Source organism: Cygnus atratus, chromosome 1, assembly GCF_013377495.2.
Source record: "Cygnus atratus isolate AKBS03 ecotype Queensland, Australia chromosome 1, CAtr_DNAZoo_HiC_assembly, whole genome shotgun sequence".
Lineage (NCBI taxonomy): Eukaryota > Metazoa > Chordata > Aves > Anseriformes > Anatidae > Cygnus > Cygnus atratus.
Window position 1 is genome coordinate 133,914,944 of NC_066362.1, and position 26,949 is coordinate 133,941,892.

The window sequence follows — 26,949 nt, forward strand, 5'->3', positions numbered from 1 at the left end:
TGATGGTAACATGTATGTTTATAAAAGTTTCAGACCATCAGGATTTCTGGCATTCTTTATAATTCTATTTCTCATCTCAAGATATTTTTGATCTCTTAAAAAGCTAATTTTATCAGAGAACTCACATGACAGTTTTTTATTTTTTGTTTTGTTTTGTTTTTCTGAAGTACAGTAATTCCCATTTGTGAACCTACCTACACATCATGTAGTCAGACTGCCATGATTTGTGAGTTAGTACTTGAAATCCTTTGATGCAATTGATAGCAGTGAAACAAATTAAACAAAACACATTGCTTGTGTGGTCCTATCTGTCACTTGCTTTTTGAGACACATTCTGTGGTTTCAGCTTTCAGTTCCAATTGCAGTGACTTACCTAATTGCATATTATATTCTAATTCTCCTAGGGCACTTGCTAATTATTCTGTATTAACTGAGCTTTTGAAGCCTATTTTAAATTATTAATACTTGCTTATTGAAAGCAAGTCACGTTCTTGCCAGTTGCTTCCTCTTTCCTTCCTTAACACAGTATCTGCAGTTATGGATGTACTCAAGAGCACTTCTTCATTTTAAGTATACCAAAGTAATAGCATAATTATTTCTGTAGTTTAACTAGAGTATTTTCTGCTACTATTTCTTTTCTTTTCAGGATGATACAATACAAAGTGTATGAAAGGTAAATATGACCATTTTTTCTACTAAAATTGGTTAATTTTATTGTGTTTTTTTTTCATATTTATGTGGGTTTGTATTATTCAATTTTATTTTTTGAATTAATAACTGAGATAGTACAAATAATAACACACATGGATACATATGTGTAATGTAAAATGATTTCCCAAATCTTTAATATAGTGAAGTCTATGTTGGAAATTCACTCATTTTCAAATTGGCTGACATTAGATATAATCTCTATAATATATCCTTTAATTCCTTAAAATTTCAATGATGTTCATATTCTCAGCATCCATAGTAAATTTAAGGACTTGTTTTTGTCCATTTTTTTAATGTTACAAGTTGTTTTTTGTTTATTTAGTAGAATCTGATAGAAGAATGAGCCCTTTTGAATTATTGCTGTAAAGGAATTCACTTTCCAAAATAATTGTAGTAAATTAACTTTTACAAGACTTCTCAGTATTAGCATAATGTACAAAATTCTGATGAATAACACACCTTTAGAAATGTGTACTGAAGTTTGTAACACCATTATTACATCTGTTATTTTCAAATTTACCTGTACCACAGGATTTTAAAGGCACATAAAAGAATATTAGAAAGTATATACTATATGATCTGTGGATATCATAAATCATAAAAGAGATATTATTCTATTATTTGTAAGAATAGATTTTTGTGACAATAGTGTAGGCAAATCTTTTAAAGCAAATACAAAAAGAGCAATGTAGATACTTAATTTTAAGGGATGCTTATCCATGTTAAACATCACATCTCTCCTCCCTAAATACTTACTCACATACAAATCAAGTAATTTGTCATTGTTTACAGTTTTAACAGATGACATAAGAATACTAGAACCTTTTGTCTTTAGGTATTCTTGATAGAGTGGACAAGAGAAAATATTATCAACAAGGATTCTGGGTAAACTATATGTTTAAAAAACAATAGCAAAAGACATGAATTTATCTATAGGCCTGGGGATATATGATTAATAAAGCCATCGGAGGCTTATGTAAACAATCTAACATAGAAAGTGAAAATTAGTTAAAACAATAGCCCTTCTGTGTAGGGTAGGAACACATCTTCTGATGTTAGAGCAGGTGCAGCAGGCTTGTGTCCACAGTAGGGGACTCATTACTTTAATGTAGGACCCCAAATGGGACATTGCACATGTGGTTGAAGTGATACAGTGGTTTCACACTGATGTCCAACAAAACTCCACCACACCACCCCCTTCCCCTCCTCAAAGGAAGAGGGTGGGGAGAAAATAAGATGGAATAAATAATAATAATAATAAAGGCTCAGGGGTTGAGATAAGGAAAATTTAATTAGAGGAAGAAATAAAGAGAAAAACAAGCAAAGGCTGCACGGAGGCAAAGAGAAAGAAAACAATTATTCTCTACTTCACATTAGCAAGCAATATTCAGAAACATCTTAGGAAGGCCTCAATACGTGTAGCAGTTGTTTGGGAAGACAGTCATTTTCTTAATAAGAGCCACCCCTTCTCCTTCCTCTTTCCCACCTTTTATTGCTGGGTGTGACATCATAGCATATGGCATATCCCTTTCGTCAGGTTAGATCAGCTGCCCTGGTGATGTCCCCTCCACACCTTTCACCCACCCCCAGCTTTGGGGGGGATTGGAGAAAGTCTTGGTGTTGTGCCAGCACTGCTCTGCAATAGACAAAACATCGATGCAATACCAGTGCTGTTCTAGCTGCAAGTTTTGCTCCAGCAGAGCACAACACTACATGTGCTGCTACAGGGAGAGTTAACTCCATCCCAGCTATACCTACTAGGAGGGAGTGCCCAGTCCCCAGGGTCCATGTGGTGCTAGAGGGGCAGGGAACATCATTCCTGTACGTTGGCTGAAAGCATGTGGATTGTAGAGATCCTGATCTGTGGATAAAAATCCCTACAGAAAATAATAACTCCATAAGGAAGACAAGACCAACAAATAATGAAAGAAATGACCATGAGATATGATAACAATCTGCTTTCAAACTTTATTTGACATGTATCATTTATGTAAACAATCAGTTATCTACAATTCTGAATTCATGTTCCTTTTCTTCCTTTTTCATCTGAACCATTAACATCTTGACTGTAATTATTTTGTTCTCAGTTTTACTCCAGAGAAATTCCATTGATTCCTTTATTCCTTTTTTTTTTTTTTCTTCTCTTCTGATTTATATCAGGATGAGGAAGATGAAATTCAATTAATTTGTTATCCATTATAACAGAATGAGGAAAACTTTTCTACAGCCTTTTGACATAGTCTATTCTGTTATACCTTCAGGAATTGATTGCAATAAAAAAAAAAAAAAAAAAAAAAACAACCTCTCCTTCCATTTTTTAACGTCTGGTTTAACCTTTCCAGCCACATTAACCTTTGCATTACTATTAGTAGTTCAACCCTATTACTCATAAACTCCTTTTTCTTAAAAATTTTTTTATTAGGCATGTTTTACTGCTTCTATTATGTGAAATTTCTTATTAATTTATGCTTCCATATTCTTGATCCTAATAGAGAAGGTGATTTCCATTAGTGGGACTCTGCTTATCTTATTCAGTTCTGACACGCAGAATTGCATTTTGTCTACTTGTTTGCCAAAATTCATCAACTGTCTAACTGATTTGAGCTCTGTATGCTAGTGATAGCTACCATGGTTGGCTGAATAAATCCCATGATGGAAAAAGGCTTTAATTCCAATATTGCATTTTTTCTCTTTGTTTGTTTCTGTTGGACAGGTAGCAAATATTAATTATTCTACGGACAAAGAGTAATAACTCAACAGTTAAATAAATATTTGTAATTAGAGAAGACATAATAAGCAAAATAAAACCCAAATAGATTGCTTTTGTGCAAAATTTAAAAATGTATGTATTTAATATTTTAATGAGACACCCAACAGTTTTTATTAACAAAAATCAGATTTTCTGTTAATTTAACTGTAGTCCTACAGGGCCATTATCTTTTTGTCTATTTGACACTCATGATTATAAAATTAGTTTTTAAATGCTTGATTGCTGGTTCACATCCCACGTTTCAAAATACAGATATTTTAAAACAGGTAGCCCAACCTTCTTTCCAGTTCTTCCGTAGTTTACAGCTGTAAGACATGAGTAAGAATAGATACACTACCTTTCAGAAATATGAGGTTTAAATATGTCATGTAAAAAAAAAATCCCATTTCTTTGTTTATGAAAATGTTATATATATAATGTATAATTTATATATATATATATAAATTGATTTCTGCATGATTTTATTTAATATCCTTGATATCAGTAATCTATCCTAACATGCCCCCCCCCACCCAAAAAAAAAGAAAAAAAGAAAGAAAAGGAAAAAAAAACAGGTCAGGAGCAACTTGTGAGATGAACACTTCTTTTGATAGGGCACTTGGCATGTCAAAGCTAAAGACAAGTTTTCTGTCTATGAACTAGCAACCTTTTAATATAACTAAGCAACTATTGAATTATCTGCTCTATATGTCCTGAGACTTCATCTGAGTCTTACAAAATACTCTGGCTCTGACCTTTTCATGCATGATAAGTCAAATGTGGTGACATTATCAAAACCAGTATTTTATTATTTTTTATATTCATCACTTCTCAACACCGTATGAAAAATGATGTCACCTTTTTTCTTCAATTGCAATAAAGTATTGCAAACATTTATTAAGACCCCATGAGGTATGCCAGTGCAGAAAAGGATGTCATATATTTTTGTTCAACCGATATGCTTTTCTACCTCACTAATACAAACCCAGTTCCTAACTAAGTGAGGTTACTGCAGATTTTTATCTGAATTTCATGTTTCAAATGCTAGATCCACTAAAATCAGAAAAATCTTATTGATTTTCCCACATAAATATTGTATCAGACATACATTTATAAAAACGAATTGAAGTTGAATTTATGTTACTTGTAGACATACAACATTTTCAAATGCTGTTATTTGGCAGAAGGAAGACCATATGGAAAGAGATTCTAAGAGTGATATGTTAATTGGGAAATTAAAAAGCATTAAAAAACAAAAAAAAATTTAGACGTCTTTAGATGTAGGTAAATGAAACAGTGATTTCTATAAGACTTTCAAGATAATAATATGAAATACTTTAAATACATTCTTAAAATTATTTTACTTTCCATTAGGCTAAGTTTTTTTCCTGTGTCCTTCAGTGAACATACTTTAATGAAATACTCTGCTGTGGATGAAGATCACAAGTTAGACATCCTTGTCTTTCAAAGAAATAGAGTTAAGATGAATAATAATTCGTTTGATTGACTTATGAAACAATATTCTTATATTGTGATTTACCTTTCTTGTCTGGTTCAGTCTTGCTCTGCTCCTCCCAATTAAATTGTACATAGAAATAAAACCCAAAAAGTAGCAGTGATACATTGACTTTGTTGTTTAATAATATCAGACAGTCTATGTATCAATCTAGCTTCAGTCGTAATGTTAACCATGTAATTACATATGTAAGAACATGAGTGAGAGCTTGGGAATACATCATCAAAGTTAGAACACAAACACTGTTATAATCACTATGTTTTTGTTCTTAGGTGGATTCTTCTTTTAATATTTGTTCCTACACTCACTCTCACTCTTATTTAGCCAAATTTGAGTTTAACATGAACTGTACTGAGTATAGATGATAAAATATAGATGATAAAATGTATTATTTTTCCTGAATTTGTATTGTGTTTACATGGCAAGGTTTTGGTAGTTGGGGGCTGCAGGCCTCTGTGAGAAGAATCCAGAAGCTGCCCCATGTTAGATAAGGGCCAGTTTCTGCTGGCTCCAAAGGGCCCCACTGCTGCCCAGACCTGAGACAATAAGTGATGTTGTTTATGCCTCTTTGAAAGCAGATTTAAGAAAGGGAAAAAATGAAAGAAAAAAAAAATGCTGCACAAAAGCAGCTGGGAGAGTGAGGAGTGAGAAACAGCCTGGCAGACCCAAAGATCAGTGCAGAAGGAGGGCAGGAGGTGCTCCAGGCACGCAGCAGCAGTTCCCCTGCGGCCTGTGGAGAGGCCCCTGGTGGAGCAGGCTGTCCCCCTGCAGCCCATGGGTCCCACATGGAGCAGATCTCCACGCTGCAGCCCATGGAGGAGCCCCCGGTGGAGCAGGTGGATGTGGCCTGGAGGAGGCTGCGGCCCATGGAGAGCCCCCGCAGGAGCAGGCCCCGGGACAGAGCTGCAGCCCGTGGAGAGGAGCCCATGCAGGAGCAGGGGGTCTGGGGGAGCTGCTGCCTGTGGGGGACCGGTGCTAGAGCAGTTTGCTCCTGGGGGATGGACCTGGTGGCATGGAGCCATGTGGGAGCAGTTCTGGAAGAGCTGCTGCCTGTGGGAAGCCCGCGCAGACTCAATTCGGAAAGGACGGCATCCTGTGGGAGGTACCCCACGTGGAGCAGGGGCAGAGAGTGACCGTGAAGAAGCGTTGGAGGCAAAGGGCTATAGACTGACCACAACTCCCATTGCCAATTCCCCTGCACTGCTCGGGGGAAGAGGGTGGATGGGGGGGAGGTGTTTTTAGTTTCTTCTCTTTGTTTCTCACTTCTCTAGCTTGTTAGTAATAAGTAGTATAGTGCCCTACTCCCAATGCTGAGTCTGTTTTGCCCGTGATGATACTTGGTGGGCGATTTCCCTGTCCTTATCTCAACCCTTGAGCTCTTTACATCTTATTTTCCCTCCCTTTTCCTTTGAGGAGGGGGAGTGAGAGAGTGGTTGTAGTAGAGCTCAGTTGCCCAGCTGGGTAAAATCACAACAAAATTACTATATATATATATATATTTTTTTTTTTTTTTGTAAATAGCAGTTGAGCAGTATAGAAGTTAAAAAGAATTTTTTGAATTAGTTTAGCTAAAAATATTGAAAAAAAAATATGTTTACAAAAAGTTACACAAATGAAGAACAAGGTTTAGTATTGAGAATGCATTCACTTGGTTGTTCTAGAACACAGAAAAAAAAATATCTTGCTGTCTACAGTATTTCTAACATTCTTGTTTCTCATCCTTCCCTTTCTAATTTCTAATGGTACAGATGCTACTTTTGGGACTGACATGATTTGAAAAGCACATTTTTAATCTAAAAGTTGTGATTTATGCAAACATTAACAGGCTTTGACTTCTGAAATAAATGTTTTGAGGTGGTAAATAAAATGATTATGTTAATTGTAAATATTTGTACATTTAAAAGTTGACTAGGTATATCAATGCAATATATTTGCATCTGTTCTTTTGAATAAAAATTGCTCTTTCTCTGATTTTGAAAGGATACTGTGCCATGCAATGTGACCATGCAAAGAGAAAATCTAGGTCTCAAAGGTTCAATTTTCTAGCCAGTCTGCAAAAACATGGAAAGCTTTTCCATGTTGTTGTTTTTTTGTTTGTTTGTTTTCTGTTAGTGGGAGTGGGTAGGCAGGAGGAGGGCGAGAGTGGAGGGATGGGGCAAGGGCTTGCTATAATTGCATAACACATTCCCATCAATTATTTCCCTAATCTTCTGAGGAAGATTTTTTTTTCCTAATTGACTCACAAATCTTTCCTCTTATCTCTGTACGTCCCTTTCTAACATTTTTCTTTCCAAGAATGTGAAAAAAAGAACAAACTTTTCATTAAAACTTGGTTTTGCTGAAATAAAGTACAACTAAAGAGCTTTTGACACTACCAGACTGCAAATCAAGCTACTATCAAAAATTCGTCTAATATTATTCTATTTATGACAAAGCAAAGACTATTGTGGAAGTTTGGCTTCAGATCCTGAGTCATGATTTTTTGGATCTAAAGTATTATGATTACAAGAAAGTATTAACCCATATCTGTGAGGGTACCTTAGCCTGAAAGATCAGGAAGATGTAGATGTGAAAAAGGGCAAGTATTGTTTACTCTCCCTGCCCTCTAAGAAGTAATTTATGGACAGTGATTGTCCTTACTGTTGCTTAACTTAATGCAATGTATTGTGAAAATATATGTCTCAAGATATTTGATCACATATCTTCTCTGGGTTGATATCACATTTCTGAAAATATGTTTGACAACTGCATATTCATGGATATTCATGCAGCAGGATAATAGTTTCCACTGTTGGCAATCCTCCTCTTCAGGCTGATCTCCTACAATCAACTTCTTCTGTCACACTATTAGGTTATGTGGCTAAGAGCTAATCACAGCGAACACAGAAATTCAGGGAGGCTGAAGGACACGTGATAGGAGACATATGTTTTTTTATGGGATGCAGGTGAAAAGCTTGTAGGGATTGTGCAAAGGTTATTATGGAGTGGTTTAATGTCGTAGTGGGAATTTGCATAACAGTGTGGAAAGCTTTGGAGAAGAACCAAAAGGGGAAAAAGGAGGGATCCAGATGGACCAGGAAGGTACAAGAGCAGAAAAATAATAACTGACTGCACGTAAAAAGGGTGTTAGTCTGTACACTTTGCATTAAAGAGTACAGTTAAGGCAGGGTGGCAGAATTAACTATTCCTGAACTCAGGATGACTTTGCAGAAGTCGTTTCAGAAACTAATCCTATCCCTTGTTTATCTGTTTATGAGACATTTGATACTTCTCAGGATTTTTGTATTTTTTGTGGAGGTAAATGCAAAATTGGCATGTTTTGTATTGAATCTGAATGAAAATGACCTTTCCTGGGAATAAAAATAAAAAAAAAAATTAAAAAAAAATTAATGAAGGAAATTAAAATCTTCCCATAACATCGTTTCCTGGCTTCAAATGTGTTGTTTGTTTTAAATTCTGGAACAATTATTTTTTTGTTGTTGTTGTTAAAAAAAGGTTACATTGTTTTTTGTTATATTGTTAACTTCAGAAATATTCCTTGCCTTGCAGATCCAGGTTGTGTGTCAAAATAAATTTTTGATGCTATCAAGTACTGTGTATTTTCTCTAGCTGGTTCATCAATAATTCTTTTTCCCTGCCCGTCAGTTATTTTTCAATTTTTGTTTCCTTTCCACATCTTAAAGATCATAGCCCTTTCACAGCAATCACTAGCAGGAAACTTTACTCACAGAACGAGTCCTTTTGAAGTCAGTAAAACTCAAAGAGTCATATATACATATTTCTGTAAGTCTTACTTCAAACTACTCTTCATATGTTTGGAATGACTGAAACTAGAAAATATTTTCTAGATATAAATCTTAATTATAAGTCCCATGAAGTGGGGAAAAAGAAAATATCTCTTGTTTGGAGGAGATACTCTTTCATTTACCTGGCCACTCTGAACTTCTATGTTGTCTGTATATTTTCTTGAACATTGGTTCCTTTTGTCTCTTTGACTTGACTTGTAATCCTGAGCTATACTGGCATGAAGCTTATTTACATCATGTTCTGTCATTCAGGAACATACTAAAGATGTAAAGTGTAATGGGTTTATAGTACTTTTGTACTTTATTGTACCACTAGGGTAATTGTTTAATGTTCTATCCAGAGAAAATATACATTTCTATACTGTGAAGTATTTGGCAAATGAAGAGAGTGGAAGAACTTCAGCCCTTCTGAGTAGCTCCAGACAACCTGATTCTGCTTGCCAGCATTGAGGAGCCAGAGGACATCTACCTGTGAAATACTGCAGCATCTTTTTTTTTTCTTCCTTTTTTTTTTTTTTTTCCCCTCATCTGTGTTTTCCATTTGATTTGCTCTGTTGCCTACCAAAATGAAAAGACACAGGATGCAGTGCTCTTCCACTAAATGTTCAGTACTAAACCACAGAGACAACTGATCCCCATTCCCAGTGTGGGTATATTCACTGAACATAATTTTACCTAGTAATTTATTGGTTGGCACTTTTACCTATGTACCTCTAGTGCATCTCTCAAAGTAAGTGGGAGCAGAAGCGCAAACTTTAAATTGCATCAGCCTTATTAATATAAGTAAAACATAACAAAAAATAAGGCCACATGATTTAAAAGAATGGTAAAATTATCAGAAGTATCAGTTTAGTGAGAAGTGTTAGGCAAGAGAAATATTAGACTCCTAGGGCAAAATGCATTGTCTAAACCTTTTCAAAGATTTGTATCACATTGGAAGCTCAGAATATCCAATTTTACCATATAAAGCTCTTCAGTATTTTCTTCCCAGGTGTATGCAGCTCTCAGTACTGATACAGAAATTAATATTAAAAAAACACAAGTAGTGTGCTAAATTATTGACATAGTTGATTCTATCTGTAGAAGACTTAAAAGCTGTGTAAATGCTGGATGAACAAGATTTCATATTTTGACAGTGAAAGCTATAAATTAACTATGATCCTTCTTTCCAGGAAAGAAAAGACACTGTATGAAGTTTTTCTACTGAGTGTATCTTTTAACCAATAAATCAAACTTTGTTTTGTTTTTGTTTGTTTGTTTGTTTGTTTTCTAGTTATAGGTATGAAAATCAAATACTTCATCATTATTTATATTATTTAACCTATATATATATATACACATATATTTCTAGGAAATCAGTGAGTGCTATATTAATATATTTTTTTTTCTCTCAAAAATGTTTAGCCTATTAGACTTTAAATTTAATTCACATCAATATTTACTACAACTTCAATGAGTATCCTTTAGTTATGAGGGATATTACATTAATTAAGAAAACATTAGCTCTATATGAAATCGAGTAACTTGGGCACAGCTGTGCTACAAAGATAATGTTTTTCCATATAAATAAAACTTGATTTTTTTTTTTTTTGGGGGGGGGAGGGATTGGGGGGAAGGTGAATGAACAGGGGAGAGTTGTTAACTTTAACAGAAGTGATTAAGTTATTTAATCAGGAATTGTTAGCAACATATGTTTAAGGTTAGATAAGATTAATTTCATCAACATAAATTTAAAATATCTCTTATCTTGAAAAACCTTAGGTCCTGTAAACAGCTTTGAATCTGTTCTGTGTATGGTTCTCCACAGAAATCTCTTCAAATCAATGTATTTCTCATAACAGTTGAGTTAACTTCAATTAATTTAGTAAACTATAGTTAATTACTTATCACATTGCTGGGTCTCATAAAATGGTTTATACTTAGCCTACCACTAGCAAAGTGCTGATTTCCAACAAAATGCGCTTAGGATACTCAGTCCTGTAGCATTATTTACCTTGGTGGATGGATACCATCTCCTGTACCCTGGCTGCTATTCTCATGCCAGGAGGAATTTCACAGAATCAGAGAACAGCTGAGGCTGCAAGGGACATCTTGAGATCATCCAGTCCAACCTCCTTCTGAAGTGAAGTTAGCTAGAGCAGGAGGGGCTGAGGACACTTTGGCTGTCTAGTCTGGAAAAAAGGAGGCCAAGAGGTGACCTCATTGCTCTATGCTGGATCTGTCTGGGATGGAGTCACCTTTCCCTGCCCACACAGTGCTGTGCTCTGCACTCATAGCTGGAACAGCACTGGTATCACTCCAGTGTTGTGTCTATTGCTGCATAGTACTGGGACAGCATCAGGACTCCCTCCAAGCCCCCAGGAGCCAGCAGGCTGGGGGTGGGCAAGTGATGGGGAGAGGACATTGCCAGGGCAGCTGACCTAAACCAACCAAAGGGATATTCCATAACACCTGATGTCACACTCAGCAATAAAAAGGGGGGCTCTTGTGGGGGAGGGGGCTGTCCTCCCCAACAACCATTACGCGTTTTGAGGCCCTGCTTCCTAGGACGTGGCTGAACATCGCTTGTTGATGGGAAGTAGAGAATAACTTTTTTTTCCCTTTCTTTCTGTGTGGCCTTGTTTTCTTTATTTTATTTTATATTTTATTTTATATTTTACATTTTATTTTATATTTTACATTTTTTTATTTTATTTTTTCCTTTAATTAAACCATTCTGATCTCAAACCTCGAGCTTTTTGTGTTGTATTCTCTCCCCCTTCCTCTTTGAGGTGGGGGGAGTGAGAGAGCGGCTGTGGTGCAACTCGGCTGCCCACCTGAGTAAAACCACCACATGCTCTCAACAACTTCCTGAGGAAGGGAAGTGGAGAGGAAGATGCGGATCCTTTCTCCCTGGTAACCGATGACAAAGATGCATGGGAACAGCACAAAGTTGCACCAGGGAAGGTTCAAACTTCACATTAGGAAAAAATTTCTTTACTGCGAGGGTGGTCAAACACTCTAACAGGCTTCCTAGTGAGGTGATTGATGCCCTCCTTTCAGAGTTATTTGGATAGTGCCCTCAATAATATGCTTTGGTTAGCTCCAGAGAGGTCAGGCAGTTGGACTAGATGGTCTTTGAAAGTCTCTTTCAAGTGAACTATTCGATTCAAATTGATTTGATTTGATTCTAGGTTGCCCAGAACCATATCAAGACAGGTTTTTGTTACCAAGGAGGGAGATTCCACAACTTCACTGGGCAACCTTTGGCAGTGCTCAGTTATCCTCACAGTAAAGAACTGCTTCTGGTGTTCAGAGAGAACCTTCTGTGTTTAAGTTTGTGCCCATGTCTTGTCCTGGCACTACTTTAAAAAATATATTTTCTAAATACTAAGCAAGTTATTCTAAATTCTTGCAATTAAAACAAACAAACAACAAAAACAGAAAACAACTCTATTTTTAATTTTGTTTTCCACAAAAAAAGTCTGTTTTCTACCAAATGAAATGTTTGTTTTCTACCAAATTTCTTTTCAATCATTCTCTGTAAAATATTTCATGAAACACAAAGGTAAGAACAAGTGGGCTGTGCCATGGAAAATTTAGGAAGTAATTCCCAACAAGATAAATAAAAAAAATATTTAATGTTCTTATATTAATTTTGTATTTTATAATTAATTTGTTAATTTATAGTTTTATATTATTTATGGTATATATTATATGTAAATATCTATATTATATATTGATCTCTCTATATGTGTATATATATACATCATATTAACTTCTCAGCTTCACTATGAGAAGAAGGTGTACATTACTTCACAACCTGTTTTAAAGACAGATATCAATGGTTTATAATATCATATCTACGAACTTGTTATTCCTGAATTCTTGTAATACTTAACTTTAGTCTCCTGTTGCTGCTGTTAGGAGAAATTATGTGCTAAACCATCTAGTTACTAAAATTATGATTAGGCAATATTTCTAGTTCTCCTTCCTTTTTCCCCCGGGCATGTAATCGACCATCACTTTGAGTTGCACTAGCTTTGAAATCTTTGTTGTATTTTTGTCTTCTTGTAGTTATATCAGCATATATTGCAATAAACTTTTATTTTCATTGAGTTACTCTAAATCAAGTGCAAAGCTATTCACCATTTTATATAATGACACTTCCATACAGAGGGGGCTATGATAATTCAGAAAATGGTAAAGCCTGTTGAACATAAGTTTCCTTTGATTTTTCCTCTCTTTTCCTGGTAGAAATATGTTCTCTGTTTTTATTTCTATGCCTGTAGCAATATTTCTGTCAATCCCTTGTTGTCTGAAAAGTCCTTATAAACTTCATGCAAATATCTACGTGGGCAGTTCTTGAAAGCCAAACTACTTAACAAAGTGAGCTTTTATCAAAGCATTAAGCTGTTAATAAATGAAGAATGTTTACTCTCAGAAGAGCTTCAAAGAGTGTTTTGATGAAGATGAGCTTTTTTTCTCTTTCGCAGCTGTCCTTGCTTGTGGAGGGGAGCTGGCAGCCCAGATCAGGCAGTCTGCCAGAGAAGAATAAGTAGGAGGAGGTGGGCAAGGTTTCAGTGCAGGTGTTCCTTTAGAGCTTGCTGTTTGATTACATCCTAAACTGTATCTGTGAAAGTAAGGCTGCTTTGTTCTTTTATGTATGCCCTGTGCTATTTTTAACCATGATAAAAACCCCAGAAAACGTTTGCGCTTTTTAGATCACTAATTAGAAAAGAAAAATCAAAGTGAAAAAAGGCACTGCCCTAGATAGAATCATAATAATTTTCTATCTTTCCAATAATACTGCTGAGGTCGTTCTCCTGTACAATTCATAAATAGTAATATTGAATGAAAATATTCACATGTAACTATAATTAAAGCTTGACAAAAAAGACTTTTTTTTTAATCTTGTCATAGAGGTGTAACTTAATAGTTAAGTTGTCCATAGGAGTTTTTTTAACATGTGGACATTTCTACCTGCTAAGTGATTGAAACAGAAGCTGAAATGCTATGCTGCTTTTAGTGCCTGCTCTTTCAGACTTTGTTATAGTTCCTGAACTGAAAGATAACCTTTTTTCTCTCTCTCTTATTATAGTGTGTGTGTGTGTGTATTATTTTCTTTGCTTATGATTAATGTCTTTGTCCTTTGTTCAACCTAATGTATTTCAATCTAACTGAAATTCCAAGGCAAGACCTTGGGGAAAAAATAAAAAATAAAAATAATAACACACTTCTGAGTACTGATTATTCACTTCATTTTTGATAGATTTGATAGACACAAGACAAAGACAGAATGACCTGAATACACCACACTTAGGGACTTCAGATCCGTAATAAATTCAATTGTCAATAAAGTCTTCATGATCAGTTAACCAAATAATACTATATTATTAAATATTTTATATCTGAAGGTTTTAAAATACTAAACATCATCACAAACAGTAGGAGATAGAATCTAAAATATATTGTTGAGCGGATTACAACCATTTCAGTATTAATCTGGAGATGCAATTCTCTAGCTCTGTTTTTTCATCACAGTGCCAAACCATTTGAAAGGAATAGAAATTGGTCATGCTCCTTTAGGCGCATACTGCTGTCCTACAATGAGATACCCAGCCGGCATAAAACAGGTATTGGTCTTTCTTCTGGCTTTTTGATCTTTTTAAACAGTGGCAGAAGAAGGTTACTGGTAATGCAGAAAAGAGACTCAAGTATTTATGCAAATTGAACGTAACTTGTTTTTCAATTTATTGCTAAATCTTAAAACTAAGGAGCAAATCATGTATGATGTATGATTTATTATTTTTTTCTTTAACTTTTTTTTTGTCCAACATTGAATATTTCATTTTTCCTGGTAAGAAATATTGCACATGAAGTACTTGGAATAAAACCAAAGGGCGTGTAAAATTAGATCCACAAAGCCAAACACACAAGCTCTCATTTTTTAGCCAGCAGATGGATACAATGTGAGCAAGTTCAGTACTTCACTCACCACCAGACTTATCAATCAGACTTATCAATGCATTTCCCTATGTCTAAAAGAATAAGTTTAAGGTTAAGAGGGGTTAAGAACTGTTTTCTCTCTTATTGACCACTGTGTACTTAAAATACAATGGAGCTGCTGTGGCAGAAAAGACAGAGAGATCTTCCTTAGACCACTATGTGGTCTCCTGTAAAGAACATGTGGTGGGTCTTCATTTGTGACATCACCAAGGAATCTTTACCTATAAAAAAAATGACAACAGCAAAGATTTCATCAGTTCAGATTATTTCAATCAGGCCTCTTTCATTACTTGTAAAGATCCACTTTTTTCATATGACTTCACTATAAACGGTCTATAAACTATAACTATAAACTGTAACTATAAACTTCACTATAACGGTCAGTCCATTAAACCTGAGTCCCTCTCCTCACACCATTTCCATTTATATCTGATCTTTTCTCCCCTTTCATTTTTAGGGCACTTTATATCTTTCCATCTTGTATTGTCAAAAACAATTCCCTCATTACATTACAGTAGTCAAAAGACAATTAATTTTTTCTAACATGAAACCAGAGTAAAGGCAAAAAGGACTTTTACTTTACTGATACTTCTATACCATTCTTTTGCTTTTTTTCTTCAAAGAAAAACAAACAAAACAAAACAAAAAACTATTATAGTTTAGAGAAAAGATGATTTCTAAGCTAGTATGTCTAAAAGATGGCTCTACTTAGAAGATACTGATGAAGAAAAGGAGAATAATGAAAATAAATAGAAGGTCATTATAACAAAGATGATTTTCTGTCTTTTTCAGTAGATCAGTTAAACACAGAAGACTGAAAAGAATTATTTGGATATTTACTTTTTTGTCAGAAAGGACATAGTTTAAACATTTTGTTCTTACACTCTACATCCTTTTGCATCTATTGGCTTCAGTGGTAGAGCTAAAGTTGATACTGTTTTTGAAAGCTGACTAAAGGCAATAGAGGAAGGTTGTATGTTCCCATGGTCATAGATTATAACTATGCTTAAGGGGAACAGAATTAAAGTAATAGAAGGCTCTTCAACAGTGAAAACAAATTCCATTGGCTGCAAATTGAATCAAGACAATTTCAGATAGGAATTTAGCATATATTACTTAATGAGGAGGAAAACTAATCGTTAGACAAACAATATTCTGTGGCAGTGACTTCTTCATTACATTAAAATTTTAAATTAATATACAAGTTAGACCTTTTCTATCCATAATTAGAACTGTGTAAAAAACTATTTTTGCAGCACAATAAAAATCCATTTGATCTGAAAATTTTCTATTTACTTGCCTAAAAAGAAAGACCAAAAAAAAGTTCTTTTTCTTTGTTTCTATTTTCAGTAAAAGCACAACAAAAGGAAAACAAATGGATAAATTTAACTACTAGTTATAGATTTGACAAGAAATAGTTGCTCTTAAACCAAGTCAGAAATTCAGCAATTACAGCCATTGCCTTGAAATTGGAAGACTGTCTCAGGTAGAAAATGGATTGGAAATTGTGTGTCCTCTGTCACATCTGTGCTGTTGAATATTCTGAGGTGAGTTTCTCTTTGTTAAATGTCATTGACTAACCTAGAAAAAAAAATAAAATCAGTTGAAATAAGATAAGTGGAAATATTAAGCCAGTTTCTTTGCTAGGGCAACAGCTCTTGTCCTGCCTTTGGAGAATTCAAGACCCCTACTGTGGTTCTCTTGTTGTTCTCTTAATGAAACAAAACATAAATTTGTGGGTAAAGATAAGATGAAAAAAACAGCTTTCCTTATTAAGTTTTAAGGCTAGGCTGAATTGTGTTGAAATGACGGAATAGAGTTCATAGTCCAATAGACGCCGTGATTACCGGAAGTAGTTTGGCAGACAGAACAGGCTCTAGAGGAGAAACGCGTACAGTCAGAAAGCTCCCTTCTTTACCCCCCAAAAAATCAATGCTTATACTTGCTTGAGTGTCAGGAAGAAAAACAAAAACCAAACCAAACCAAACAAAACAAGAATGTATATGATTTCCAAGTTTCCTCTCACTCATGAAATGTAAAGATGATATTTATATTTTATTGATCGATCATTTGGGTATGTGCAATGTACACACTTCTGTTTAAGCATCACAACAGCAAGTTTCCTCTCACTCATGAAATGTAAAGATGTCATTTATATTTTATTGATCGATCATTTGGGTATGTGCAACGTACACACTTTTGTTCACTTTTGTTTAAGCATCACAACAGCAGATGTTTTATCTTTAGCTGTTTTTTTTGACAGAGTATCTAAGATTTTTTTTTCTTCCTTTTTTTTTTTTTTTTGAAATGCTGCAAGAAAACGAAGCTTAAAATATATATAATACTACTTCCAGGTTATATCACAAAATATATCACACTGGTATATCACAAAAGGAACACTGAGCTATTTCTTTCTCCTCACATCATCTTTCTCAATGCCTTTGGACACACATTTCTTTAAGGTGTTACAAGATTTTATATAAAAATGAAAGGAAAAGCACCTGTGTACCCAGTACTGCCCTAAGGAAGAAGATCTGGTATTCTCTGTTCTACCCCCTATAATCTGCCTGACAATTAGCTGAGTCCACTTTGGTTTTAAGTGCACCACATTACAGTGGGTAGTTTTGCAGCACTGAGAGCTGTGCAATACAGAAATATCACTAAGGCATCCATGTACAGAAATAAAATGTTCTACTTTATACAGCATTTACATGGGTTTATCTCAAAGCAATGTCTCTAGATCTTTGCTTTTTCATTTTTATACTGAATGACAGACATATATGCCAATATTTTTCAAAACACAGTCCTAAGTGATCTGAAATAGCTAGCAAACCAATCTAAATAACAACAAAACAACCAACCAAACCAAAACACTAAGGTGCTAAAACAAGACCATTTTTATGTTTGTGCCTTGTGGGCTGATATTCTGATACATTCATCATTCCCATCATTCCCTTATCATTCTAATTTTCAATTTCCAATATAAAATCCTGGAATACAGCAGAAAAGAGCATAGGATCTATGTAAGGTATAGATACTGTAGGACATACATTATTACATTTTAAATTATCAGTTAAAGCTATTTTATTTGTACAAACATCAGCAGAGAAAACAAATGAGATAGAAGCAAGCTGCACAGCTGGATGATTAGTAACCACCAGTAAAAGTCTGTTAATCTTTACATAATTAATTAGCAGGATAAAACTCTAAGCTCACTGAGCAAAATTGTCTCTGCTTTCCCTCCCTCTGTGCAGAGGGACTTCATAAGAGTTAGAAATCAATAAGTGCCATTTAAATCCTCATTTAACAGTTCAGATAGCACTTTAGTGCTGCTTAGACTTTACGTTAGTCACATGTAGGCAAGTAAGATGACAATACAGGTAAAGAAGACGAAGACATGCTAGCTTTTTCATTGTGAAATGGAAAGAGTTAACAGAAATCCCCCTCTCCAAAAACTAAACCCAGAAATGATTCACTAATTCTAATGTATTATCAATGGAGCCCTTCTCTCACCATATACAACAAAGAAAAGCAATAGGTAAACAATGCTAGTCAGGAGCAGTTTTCTAGTGTAATATTGCAATAAATATCTCTAAGCCATCGAAAGAATTATACACAATCAATTCTTAATGAACAACATGTTCAATAAGCTTCTTCGGCTTTTTGTTAACAATTCATGGAGAGGTTTTTTGTTTGTTTGTTAATTATTGTTATTATCAACCAAAAATAATCAACATTATTTTGATATTAATGTATGTTCCTGATTGTTTCTGCCTCTGATAGATGCAGATACATGAAAAAGTCTGTATCTTCATCGAAACTGAGAGCTTGATTCTCAGCAGAAGAAAATATGAAATAAAGACAGAAATATTAACCCATTTGGGTTCATTGCTTTGGTTTGCTTTGGTGAGAAAGATGAATTAAAAATGTGAACAGCATTGCCATTTGAATGTAATCCTCAGTGCTGCAATGTGCCAAAGGAGAAAGAGAGAGACATTAAATAGCATGGATTAATTCAGGATGTTACCAATATTTCAAGTGGATATAACAAATATACTCCCCCCTCTCACTTCCCCCACCTACCCAAAAAAATACTGTCCAATCTTGTATTTATAACTTTGCTACATATTTCTGTCATAATTTTAGCAAAAAGTATAATCTTCTGTGTTTTGTTTCTTTTTTCCCTATCAAGAAGAAATAATGTTTTTCCATTACTAAACTGAAATCATCCTCTATGCTTAGCTACTGAATGATTTGAATACGTCCCTTCAATGATTTCCTTCAATTTAATTTTAATTTTAATTGGTTACCTTAAAGTTTTTCAAACATGAAATTTTTGAAGTCAAAATGCATTAAAATATATATTTGGCTTGTTCTATCTAGGTCAGCTGTCTTAGTGTCTGAGCCGCTATCTTCCATTTCTGACTTGGAAATTAACATGACAGGACACAATTGAAGGTTTCTTTTCTGACAGATTTCAGTGTTGCTCCATGTTGCTCACATGCTATCTACATGTGGACATGTGAAGGATTTTTTTTGTGGAGAACAACCACTGAGAGTTCTCACCTGATTTTACTTGGCTTCTGTGAATCTTCATCTCAGCTTTCTCATACCCAACAGTGAGTTCTGTGTTGGATACCTAGTTTCAGACAGTTCAAGGATAAGTTGGGAGATAATTTTGCTTTGTCCAGTGCCATCCCTGACTTCTGGCAGTGAATGGTTTGTTGTTTTCCTGGAATTGTAACTTTCTGGGGACCAGCTCTTTGTTCACAGCTTTGTGTAGATGAAAAAAGAAAAACATTTAATCCTGGGCAACAATGATTGCTCCTGATTCTTGCTGAAAGTAAAATAAATGCTATTTGATGCAATTCTTTCTCTCCCATGATTTGGGGACCTGAGAAAATGTCTTCATGCAGACATTGTCTGACTCCCTGTTACTCCAGGCATGAAACCAAGCGAAGTCTTTTTCTTTCCACTCTGTATTGTATCTCTATGCATAGATCAGATGGCAGTCAGCACCTCTCAGTGCCAAATAAGGGAGAATAAGGGAGCAGTAAGTGGCCAGGGAGATGATTCTAGCAACCTACAAAGAAAATCAGTGTGCTTTGGAAGAAAAAGGAGGCACCCAGCTTGTCATACTGATATTCAGGAGGAAGGAGCCAAATGGCTGGGTGTTGAGGAGGCATGTAGCTTATTTGGCATGCCAGGATAAAGTGGACTACTATCAGCAATAGAATAGGCTAACACAGAAGTTTCATCCTTCATTTAGTCATGTTCCTTCTTTAATAAGGTGATAGTGAACTACAGAGACTATTGAGTAATTGACAAGCAGAAGTTTCTAAGGTCTATGGGTGAGGCAGCTCAGGCTAGGTGAATTACTAATCTAATCCCTAAGCTTTGACCCTAAGCTTTGACCTAACAGAACAGCACATATGAGAAAATATTTAAGCAGAAAAAGGTGAAAAGGAGGTGGAATGCCAGGTATTGCACCTAGAGTTACAGAGAAAACAAGTATAAAGTAACTTTTTACAATGCTATTTTGAGAAATGTTGCTACATAAATGGTTGGACAAGTGGGCTAAATTCAGTTACCTCCATGTAAGTTCCAGTACCAGTTGGCAGGCCGTGAATACCCAAAATGCCCATGCAGAACTGTCACGCTGAGTAGATGTAGCACCCATGGGAGATCCAGGATCTTCTGGAGCAGGAATAAAATAAATATTTATCTTCTGCAGCAGGACTGGAGGCCAAAGAAGGAAACATCTTGGACACGCCAAATGAAATTAGACGCTTATGTGTAAGATAACTGAATCCTGACTTTTATTCTGAAGTGAAAACTATCCACAAGCCCAAACAAAAATACAATCCATCCCTTCATTGGATCAATTTGAAATAAGATTTACCTAACAGTTTGTTATGGTAACTTAAGGTTTTGTTTTGTTTTGTTTTCTCTCTTTTTTTTTTTTTCCTCCCTGTTCCCCTTTCCCCTTTCTCCTTTCTTCTTTCCTTCTTTTCTCTTCTTTCTTTTCTCTTCTTTTCTCTTTCTGTAAGCATCTTCCAGAAAAACAGCTAACCCAAACATCTACAGAAAGATGTATATGTTCTATAATGAATGATTGTTCAGGTTGTGTCTAGGTGCACAGCTACTAGTAAGTTAATTCACCAAAGACCTGTTCTGTGGCAGGTGAAAGGGCAACCTACACATCCTCAGAACTAATCTCTTTCTCTCACAGAAAGGGAGGCCTTATCTATATCTCCTGTGGTGAGTAACCTCTGGTATATGCTGTCATTCACCCTGCACTAAGGTATTGTGTGAGAGAGCTGCTTAGCACAGCCAGAGAGAGAGCAAGAAACTTCCTGACAAATAAGCAGCAGAGCTAGTTGAGTGCCAGTGCCTGAGGCTGCACCCTAGACTGTGCAGTGTGCAAGTACATAGTCTCAAAGTACAATATTACAGTATTAGTTCCAGTATTAGTTCTGGTTTTCTCCATGTCCCCTTCTGTTGGGTTTACTAATGAAGCCTTCCATCTTAAAATCTACTAAAGCAGATTTGTGAGGTTATCCACATATATGCCTTTTTTTTTTTTCTTTTTTTACCCTTTTTTACTTTCATAAAGGAGATTAACTTTTCTGATGCAGCTTTTCCCATCTAAGTTCAACAGTCTGTAAGTACACAGTGTAAAGATAGGTCACTTTGTTACATGTTGAAAAATGAAAGTAGTCCCAAAAGAAACAAAACAACCTTGCTTTCCCAAGCCTGTTTTTTTTTTTTTTTTTTTCTTTTTTTTATGGCTGAGGCTGAATAAAGCAGAACCCCAAAAGACAAAACTATCTAATTCAGCAATGACTCTGCATTTTTGTTAATTTCTTCTCTTCATTGTACCATGTTACATGAGTTTGTCACAGCCTTGCCTTGATCAGTAGGTGCATGAGTAAGACAAATAGTTGCTGACAGCAATGCAAGGGAGACCTGAATGTCATGAGCCTTGGGATGGGCAAGGGAGTTACAAGACAAGTTACAGGAGAGCAATACCTGAAACTTCTGGGAAGTCACTGTGCAACCATCCATGGCAGCATGAACCAGTGTTTGGCGATAAAATGCCACTAAGGGAGATGGGGGAGACATTGTTACATGGCTGTTTGGCAGCATGTGGAGGCAGAGGAGCAAGGGGAAGGATGCACTGATGTCCAGCAGATGCCTAGAGGCTTACCCTGAGGCTGGTGAGAGCGGGAGTTGCTTTCCCCCTGGCTGGCTCAGCTCTGCTGGCTTACTGTGGTGGGAATATGGGCAAGGAACTGTAGTTCCCCTGTGTAGCTTTCCCTACCACAACCTATTCTTTGCTTGGTCCAGTTAACAAACTGAGATTAGCAGCATCCTGTTGCCTGCTGTGCTGCTTCCTTCATGACATTATAATTCATATGTAATTTCTTGAATAGCAATTTTTGTAAATTATTTTTTTCTTTTTTGCATGCTGACTTGACAATACTGTTGGTCAAATGCATGATCTACAGCTTCTACACTGATTACTGGGAATGTTCTTGTACACATTAATACTTGTTTTCAATGATAATTCTTATACCATTAGCTGCTTGTGTAACCTATGTCCATAAGTCCCATCAGTATTTTTATTATTTTATTTTTTCTATCCAAAGTCCCATCTGGGCATTTCATGATTTTTCACTTATTTATCCTTGTGGGTCAAAATAAAAAGGGATAAAAAGTCAAACATGCAGATAGCAAACAAAAGACAAATACATCAGAACTTCCACCCCAGGCAGGTTTCTCCGTCTCCTCAACAAAACCTAAACTTCAGTTCTTTTCAAAAGACCAGTAATTTCCAGTCCCTGTAAAAAAAAATAAGTTTGTTTTATTGAGTGTTGCGATGGTAAAATAGTTCACAGGTTATCTGGGCAGTTAATGTGGCCTTCAGGCCAAAGATTAGAAAACTTAACTGAAGGAAGTTAATTTTCAACCAGACACTTGAGAAACCAAGTTAAGTTCCCACAATTAATGCCCAACAACCATGGGAAGTTCTTTATTCAATGGTATTGTGAAGATCTCTATTTTAGTTTCCTAATTCTTATTAAGAGATATATGGAAAAAAAAAAGTCCAAAGGTTAAAAAGGATATCTGTCTACTTTTATGTATATACATATATATATATAAATAATCTCTACAAATTGAGAGACAAACAAAACAAACAAAAATAAAAAGATAGCACAAAATGGTGTTCTCAAACATGACAGCTGAAGTATGTGAACGGCTACTATCTCTCTTCATACATTTTCAAGAAACATGACATGTCTAATTTAATAGTTGAGGTTCTCTTGAATTAATGATACCCTGATTTTTACGAAGATGCAGACGCAACTCTCCAGCCCTGGAAGAAGAAGGTTGAATGTTGATGTCCTTTTTCACCTACTTGAGTAGACCCTCCACACCTACTGGCAGTAAGAACTGCATATCTGATTAGGGTCAAATTTACCTTAGAGATGCAGTGACATTAGTGCTCATGCACAGAAAGCCTCTCTGAAAATTTTGTCATTGCCGCTGCCATTAATAGAATGATTGACTAGCCCAGTCTTGTCCTTTTGAAGGCACTCCTCAGAAATAGACAGGGCATAGGCAGCACAAACTGCTGCTGTCTTTCCTTTCCTTTCCTTTTTTTTTTTTTCTTTTTCTTGGCAGGTTCTCAGTGCTCCTTTTCATTTTTTGTGAGGCTATATGCAAGGGAACTGGAAGTAGGATACTCGATAATAGAAACATCCACCTCTCCCAAAGAAAGAAATTCCCTGTGAAAAAAAGGTGATGCTGCTGACATACTGCCAACATCCTGCCTTTTAGTGCTTAATCCTCTGCAATGGATATTAAACTCTGTGAAATCTGCATGTTGCAATGTCCAAGTATCTTTAAGTATTTAGCTCTAAGTGGCTGATTTAGGTCACAAAATAAATTTCTTACAGGGCATGACTTCCAATCCCTCATCTTTTCTTACGTCCTTTAAACTGTGTCACATCTCTATTGCTATCCTTCTCCCAGAGACAGTGATATGTTCTGCAGATAGGATAATAGGGTTAGACTCACAACCAAAAATAATACATGCCTATAGAGATTTATATCATGTGGCCTTGGTTTTCTGCTTTATTTGATTAGTAGTACTCTTTTTTTTCCAAACAGTGCTTTGTGCATTTCTTGTGGTTTATCATCTGAGTGAAAGTATCTTGCAGGATCTAAATATAATGCTAGATTGTTATATCCCTTCCTGATTGAGATTTTCCAACATGCCAAGGTCCCCTTGGAAAGCAATTGGATTGAAAGAGAAAACTAAACCAGAAACCTGCAGAGTTATAGGCATGTCTTGGTTCTCTTCTGAACAAAGAGATTGAGAATTTCATGTGAAATGTTTTTGACCTTTCAAGACCCAACCAATTGCTACTTCTGATTAGTGATATAGCAATTTCAAAACAACCCACCTACAGACTATGGCCCCAATTATGTAGAATTTACAGGGGCACAATTGCTCTATGTTCTCACATCAGCAGAGTGTGTTTCCACTTACAGCTGAAAGAGCAGCTAAATGTCACAGTCTAGTTTTAAATAGATTTTCCTGACAGATTAGTCAATTATTTCTACTTTCAAGATAAAGTACATTTATACAAAGTTTAAGTAACAAATCCGTCTACATCAGCAACTGTCCCGATATTTTGCTGTAAGGATTAAGTGTAAAAGTACTGCTTAAGTTTAAATCAAAATTTCAAGTAGCGTGTGCATAGCACACTCCCTTGGTGCCACTTCCAGTGGAAATCATTAACACTCGTTTCTTCAAGCCTCCTGCTCTCACCATTATTGAAGATCTTTACCTACTTCCAGGTTAAAGCTTCTTAATAATCAATGAAGCTTTAATTTATCTTTTTTCTTTTTTTTTTTCCTGTTGAAATCAGTATGTGTAGAAGTTTGAGATTCCACTCTCTTGTCTTGACACCTCTGATCTTTTAACAACATTTTCTGAATCAAATGAGCTTCAGTGTGCATATGGACTTTTGCTTGTAGTTTAGACCTTCTTTCTTATGAAGTCACATGAATTTATCAGTGAAGACATAGGAATGGAATGGTCAAACTCAGACTCTTATACATTGTAGATATATAGTTAAAAAAAAAAAAAAAGAAACAAAAACAAACAAAAACCTCTCTAAATGTCTAAAACCCAAGGCTAGTTCTCCATGAAAGCTATAGCTATTTAGCTATTTACTTGGTAACAGTTGGAAAACACATTCTAACATAACTTCAAGTATGCAATCTTCAAAGAATCGCAGAATTATAGAATGTCTTGGGTTGGAAGAGACCTAAGAGACCCATCTAGTTTCAACCCCTCTGCCATAGGCAGGGATGCTACCCTGGCTTCAGCTTGCCTAGGGATACATGAAGCCTGGTCTTGAACACTTCCAGGAATGGGGCATCCACACCTTCTCTGCACAATCTATTCCACTGCCTTACCACCCTCATATTAAAGATTTTTATTCCTAATATCTAGTCTAAATCTCCTCTCTTTTAGTTTAAAACCATTACTCCTTGTCCATGTTAATGTGCCAATACACATCTATAAACACAACTCCTTATTGGAAACTTTAGAGAAGATAGCTTTCATTATATATATATATATATATATATATATATATATATTTAGAAACATTTTAGCAATATTTTGCCCTTTAACCCTTCACTGTTTGGAGTAGCTTGAAGCCAGTCACACATTGTGTCTTCATCTTTGTGCACAGACAGGCTATCTGATACTTAAGTGCTGCTAAAACCATCAGCGATGATTCTTAGATTTTCATGAACTGAGGTCTCAACGCGGACACATGCATGTTTGTGTCCGTTTAGACACAAACACAAACACACACACACCTTTACTACTATTAGTAATACTAATTTGGTAAAGCAATTAAGCTATGAAGAAAATATATTTTTATACACACATACATGCACACAGGCTTTCAAAGGAACTAATAGGACACCCAGTAATCTTGATGGCCTGCCTTCTATGAGTTGTGATTTTATATATACATATATTTTACTGAGACTTCCTACATAGTCACTGCTTTGGAGAATCATTTCATAAATAATGTATCCTCATGGACATATGTTTGTGAGGCTAGAATTATTTTTTCCAAAATTTCTAATCATTCTATTTTCTCTGGATATGGTTCTAATAGCACAAAAATGGAACTTTACAGAAAGAATTGTTAGTGGTAACAGACAAACAACTTTGTTTCCTCCAAGTTTTGCAGGAATGAAAGTCTGGAAAGCAACCCAAAGCTGAAGTCTTTGGTTTTCAACCACTGAAAACAGGCTTTCTGGATTTATTCCCCACGCCCTGAAAATAATAAAAAAAAGAATCAACAACAAAAAACAACACCACAGCTGCTCTCTCACTCCCCCTCCTCAAAGGGAAAGAGGGAGAAAACATGATGAAAAGGGTTCAAGGACTGAGATAAGGACAGGGAAATCACCCACCAAGCATCATCACAGGCAAAAACAGACTCAGAGTAGGGAGATTAGTAAAACTTTTTGACTATTACTAACAAGCTAGAGAAGTGAGAAACAAAGAGAAGAAACTAAAAACACCTTCCCCCCAGCCACGCTCTTCCACCTCCTCTCCCTGAGTAGCGCAGGGGAACAGGGAAATAGGGGCTGTGGTCAGTCTACAGCCCTTTGCCTCCGCTGCTCTGTCCCTGCTCCAACATGGGTTTCCTCCCATGGGACGTTGTCCTTCCCAAACTGATCCTGCATGGCTTCCCACAAGCATCAGTTCTTCAAGAACTGCTCCAATATGGGTCTGTACCACGGGGTCCATCTGTCAGGAGGAAACATGGGTCCCCCATGGGCAGCAGCTCCCCCCAGATCCCCTGCTCCTGTGTGGGCTCCTCTCCGGGCTCTTCTCCAGGGGCTGCAGCTCTGGTCCGGGGCCTGCTCCTGCGGGGGCTCTCCATGGGCCACAGCCTCCTCCAGGCCACATCTGCCTGCTCCACCGGGGGCTCCTCCATGGGCTGCAGCGTGGAGATCTGCTCCATGTGGGACCCATGGGCTGCAGGGGGACAGCCTGCTCCACCAGGGGCCTCTCCACAGGCCGCAGGGGAACTGCTGCTCCATGCCTGGAGCACCTCCTGCCCTCCTGCTGC